Genomic DNA, 6,056 nt, shown 5'->3' with positions numbered 1-6,056 from the left:
AACGGTGATCTCCTGGTTAATCAGATAATTGATTCCGAGAAACAGAGAGTGTGAACCAAGGCTGTTTACCTGCCTCCAACTCAAAAATCCTAAAGGCCCCAACAAGCTGGTATCCTGCTCATAGACGCAACAGCCACTGTTCGGATACTCACGTATTTCACAGTGCTTGTAACACTGGGGTTTTTGCAATATAACTTTTTTGTCTCATGTGTCTGAATGATCATCAGTCTTTTGCCGTCGTCTGATCGAGCGAGAACCAGTTGTGCTTCCCTATTTTTGGCAAAGCACTACAAAAAATGACACATCCGTGACATTTTGGGCCGAATGAATTTTTTTTCTGTCATACATATGACACTTCTAAGACGATAATTGTGACAAAACCCGGTATCATCATAGATGTGGTGGGCTCCTACTTCTATGACAAAAAATCATGACAGAAAATGGGCTTTTCGTCCTGGGCGGGCCGGAGACGCAGCTGCATGATATTCTTTGGGCCGTCCATGACGGAAAAAACCATGGTAGAAGCGAGGGGGAGGAAAATTTCGGGGAGTTGCCGGTTACGGTGGGAGGTTGGGGGCCGAGCGATGCGTGTTTCTCTCGTACACGTGCGAGGCGTTGGCTCTAACTGAACCCGAGCGAGGTGTTGGGCTCTAACTAAACCCGGGCAATTGCACTGCAGGCTACGCGTTACTGAACCCGAGTGATCGATCGATGGCTGTTAACTGAACCCGATCGAGCGATTCCTTTGCTACTGCTGCTAACTGAAGCCGATCGATGCTGCCTCTAGGATGAACAGTGAGCGTTGCGGGGAGGGGGGGGGTTGGATGAACAGTGAGCGGTGGCGTTGCCTCTAGATGAATAGGACCCCGTGGTGTGGAGGGCTGGATGAACAGTAGACGGTGGAGGGGTGGCCGTGGAGGGATGGTTGAAGAGGACCCCGTGGTGTGGAGGCCTGGATGAATAGTAGATGGTGGAGGGGTGCCCGTGGAGGGGTGGTTGAACAGTAGCCGGTGGAATAGCGCGCGGTGGAGGCTGGATGAACAGGAGCCCGTGGAGGCTAGATGAGGTCGATGGTGGAGATGAACAGTATCCCGTGGAGTCCCGTTTTGCGGTACGCCACACCCCTCCCAATGAACAGGACCCCCGTTTCGACCGTAGCGCTCCAACACAAGTCCGTTTCGTCCGTTTTGCGGTACGCCACACCCCTCCCGATCAACAGGACCCCCGTTTCGACCGTAGGAGGTCCGTTTCCTCCATTTTGCAGTACGCCACACCCCTCCCGATCAACAAGACCCCCGTTTCGAACGTGGCCGGTCGAACACAAGGCCGTTTCCTCCGTTGTGCGGTACGCCAGGCCTCGTTTCCATCGCCTGTTCTATCCAAGCCCTCTCGATGAACACGACCACGCATTCTGTTCCGACCCAGCCGGTTGGCTCCCACGCGTTCAGTTGCCTCCCGATGAACACGACGCATTCCGTTGCCTCCCCATGAACACGACGCATTCCGTTGCCTCCCCATGAACACGATGACGACGCTGTTTCTCCGTTCCGACCCAGCCATCTACACGAGCCCTGGCCGTACGTATGCGCGAGTAGGCATTTGAGACCCCGCCCGTATGTACACATACGTGGCCGTATTTTCTTTCTTGCACCCTGGCCGCTGTATGTACGTGTACATGCTATGTGCGCGCCTCTACTATGATATGTGCATGCCTCTACATCCACCAATATATATGTACGTACACGTTCGCGACCAGAATGACAACGCTACGTACGCTTCGACCAGGTGGGTCCCGAATGTCAGGCACTTACTTGCGTGCGAAGATGTAGCTGGTGGGTCCCAGCAGTCAGGGGGGGAATCGTTTTTTTTGCCCGGACGCACTTCCTTGCGTGCGAAGATGTAGCTGGTGGGTCCCAGCAATCAGGGGGGCGAATCATTTTTTTTTGCCCGGACGCACTTCCTTGCGTGCGAAGGTGTAGCTGGTGGGTCCCAGCAGTCAGGGGGCGAATTGTTTTGTTTTTTTGCCCGGACGCACTTCCTTGCGTGTGAAGGTGTAGCTGGTGGGTCCCAGCAGTCAGGGGGAAATGTTTTTTTCATGAAATACAGTGGCCCGTCCGGTGGGTCCCAGCTGTCAGGTGGAGGAATCATTATTTTCCGCGTAATAAGGAGGCACTTCCTTGCTGCGGCCGTGGACCCAGCTATCAGCCTCTCCACGTACAGTCCACGTCCGATGGAAGTCGTTCCTTCACCATGTTGACCACGCCGCGCCGAGAGCACCAGGACGGTGGACGACGGCGAGGCCTAGGAAGGGGACGAGGAGGAGCCGGGGAAGACGCGACAGTGGATACCCACGCGGAGAGGAGTACGAGGGTTCACTGGTTCGGCTGTGGTGTGAGGCTGGCGTCGCCGCAGGGCCTGGCCAGCGGTGGGAATAGTAGGGGGCGGTGAGGCCTCCACGGTAGCACAACCGGCCATGGGAGGCAGGAGCATGCAGCACGGCCGGCGCTGCTTTGGGCGGCTGGAGCAAGAAGAACAGAGGTTGAAGAAGCACTACGACCGTTGGATGGACATCGTACGGTCACTGGAGCTAGAATCGTTCATATTGACTAAAGTTGACAAAGGCCCCCGTCCCAGTCAACTTAGTAGGCCCACAAGTCAGCCTCCGACCATGGTGGGTCCCAGCTAGCAGGGGGAGCATTCATTTTTTTGTGCGTAATAAGGAGGCACTTCCGGTGGGTCCGAGCTGACAGCGGGGGGAATGTTTTTTTCACAAAATACGCTGGCCTGTCCGGTGGGTCCCAGCAGTCAGGGGGAAACGTTTTTTTCGCGAAATAAGGTGGCCCGTCCGGTGGGTCCCTAGTGTCATGTGGAGGAATAATTATTTTGCGCGTAATAAGGAGGCACTTCCTTGCGGCCGCCTGGACCCAACTGTCAGCCTCTCCACATACAGTACTCTTCTGATGGAAGTCGGTCGTTGATCACATTGACCACGCCGCGCCGAGAGCACCAGGGCGGTGGTCTGGACGACGGCGAGGCCTAGGAAGGGGACGACACGGAGCTGGGGAAGATGCAGCAGTGGAAGCCCGCCCGGAGAGGAGTACGAGGGTTCACTGGTTTGGTTGCGATGTGAGGCTGCCGTCGTCGCAGAATAACAGGGGGTGTGGGTGAGTAGAGGGATGGCCTGGCCAGCGGTGGGAGTAGTACGGGGCGGTGAGGCCTCCGCGGCATCACAACCGGCCACAGGAGGCAGGAGCACGCGACACGACCAGCGCTGCTTTGCGTGGCTGGAGCAAGAAGACCAGAGAAGATGCACTACGGCCGTTGGATGGACATCGTACGATCACTGCAGCTAGAATCGTTTATATTGACTAAGTTGACAAAGCCCTTGGTACGTGTCAACTTAGTAGGCCCACATCTCGGATTTGGCAGAGAACATATATCCCATTTGCGATTTGTAAGAATGTACAGCCCATTTTTTAATTCTAATGGAATTTACTACAGACCATTTACAGTTTGTTAAAAGTACAGCCCAACTTCTAGCTAGGACAACGATTAATAATTTCAAACAGCCGCTCAAAACAGAATTCAAAAGAAATTCCCACATTTTGATGGGATCCAAAATATATTTTTCCGAAATTTCTAGTCAGGTTAAATATAATTTCAAAATAAAGTTGTATTACGTTAAAATCCAACGAAATATTGCGCGCACAACAAGTAATGAAATTAAAATTTCCAAATTCCAAAAATAATATATTTTTCAAACTAATTACGTGTTTGGTGCATAGTAATTGCCTAGTTATTATAATTACATCCCATTTATTATTTCTTAAAGTCCATTTTCTTGTTAAGCCTAATGCATACCTCCTAGGAAACTTTGCATCCCAGCGGGGCGGATAACAAAGTTGACCCGGATATTGTGTACAACTGTCGGCCCAGTTGCATTGCTGATGTTGAAAAAAGGCCTGTGTAGTACAGTACAACCTAACATGGTTACTCAGCCCTCATTCAGCGACGCCGGAAAGGCCCAAACAAGGCTTTTGTACAAATTTTTGAAGTCACTGAGCTCAATTAATAACTTAAGAAAAAAGTTAGATTACAGTGGAACCTAATTAAAAGCTGTCACGAGCAAATAAATAATTCAACGGGTCCCACTTGTGCGTGTGTGTGTGTGTGTGTGTGTGTGAGAGAGAGAGAGAGAGAGAGAGAGAGAGAGAGAGAGAGACCCATCGGTCGATGCTCGTAAATACATCTTTCAGCCATATGCATTGCTGATGCTCAGTAAAAACTTATATAGTCGACACAATCATATAGAACATCATAGCACACTGAACTTCCATACAAAAATTTCACGCAGGCGGCACAATCAGGATGGAAGCAGTGGATCGCTACGGGAAGGGCTATGTTGAAACCAACGAAGTCGTACATGATGGTTCATCGTCTTTATAAATGACGGGGAAATATCTTGAATGTTGTGCAAAGAAAACAGACAGACAACACAATAAGTTCTGCTAGCACATTAAGTTGACGTACAACCCTTTCTAAAAAAAGTTCAGGTACAAAATTAGAACAGGTCACAATCAAATGTACTGGCATATCAGTGCTTCAGAGTTCAGACCCATAGCTCGGATTTAACTAGTACTACCTGACAAGATTCAGTTGTTACCTCAAATTAGAGCACATCCAGGCAGCCATCCCTGCCTCTTCTCCCAAAGAAGTAGTGGCCTCCACCGCGCGATGGAGTAGGCCCTGTGCCATCCATCGTTCCAAGCAACACGGGGAAAGTCTGATGTTGACTCCTGTAATGAACGTCGTCGATGGACCCTGGCACCAGCGGCGGCGGCAGGACTTCGATTGATGGATTGACCACTTCTTTGACATGCACGAACACTTGATACAGGTACATTCCTAACGTGGTCTGCGGCGGCCTTGGTGGCGACGAATAGTACAACCCCGGTTCCTGCACCGGTATCTCAAAACCAATCACCTTCGGTATGGTGGACGGCTTCTTCATCCATGCCATAACCCTCAGAGCCCAGCTGTCTGGAGGAACAAACATACTTATGAGCTCACCTCCAAGGTCGTTGATAAGCTCGTTCATGGACTCGCTGTTCCAAGCACGTCGAGGCATGCCGTGGAAGGTAAGCTTTGTTAAAAACTCAAGCTCAGAGGGCACCGAGCCCCATCCTGGGTGCCACCGATCAAGGCTCACCAGCACGCCATCGCAGAACAAATGCCGGGAAGATTCGAACACAAGACTGCAGTCGAAAGTTGTCCGGAACCTGACAAAGAAATCAGCCGGTGGCGGACAAACTTCGACGAGCAAGTCACTTATTTGGATGCCGTGCACAATGCCAAGAGCTTTGACAAGGTCGTTCGGTGAGACGGGAGGCCAGTCGCCGTTGATGGTTACCATCAACACTTTGCCGGCTAACTGGTCGTCAAGCACCGCCATGCCACTGTTGAGCGACAACACGCATCGACCGAAGGCAGGACGGACCTCAGGATCTCCGGCTTGGAGATCTGCGTTGACCCGCGACATGATAGTGCGCTTGAGTACAGGGAGTACAGGAGGGGGATTTGGGGGAACTGGAGTAGGAATCGAGATTCCAGAGGTGGGGGAGGGGCGCCAATATGCTCTCGGCGCACAAGCGCATGAAAACACCGGTGGCGCCCACATGTCGGCCTAAGAGTCCTTATTCTTTCTTTTTTTGGAGAGCCCGGCCTTTTTTTCAGGATCTTTTGAGAGCCCGGCCTGAGAGTCATAATTGTCCTGTTTGGCATTGCGTTACTACTCGGCCCATATTCAACGACACCTCACTGGCCCAAACAAGTGTACATCATCGAAAAGACAGTGAGCTCAAATTATATAACTTTAAAAAAGGAGATATACTCTGAACACTAGAGAATGGTGATGCCCTCATTTAGCCCACAGTAGTTCGAGATAATAAACAGTTCAAAACAATGATATATACAACATTCAAGCACTGACTAGTGACTACTACTGACATGATAGTTCATAAGAAGTCTTGCTACACCACCAAAATGCACCCATCTGC

This window comes from Triticum dicoccoides, chromosome 2A (genome assembly GCF_002162155.2).
Source record: "Triticum dicoccoides isolate Atlit2015 ecotype Zavitan chromosome 2A, WEW_v2.0, whole genome shotgun sequence".
NCBI lineage: Eukaryota > Viridiplantae > Streptophyta > Magnoliopsida > Poales > Poaceae > Triticum > Triticum dicoccoides.
The sequence above is the reverse complement of the archived record's forward strand: the minus strand, read 5'-3'. Positions refer to the sequence as shown.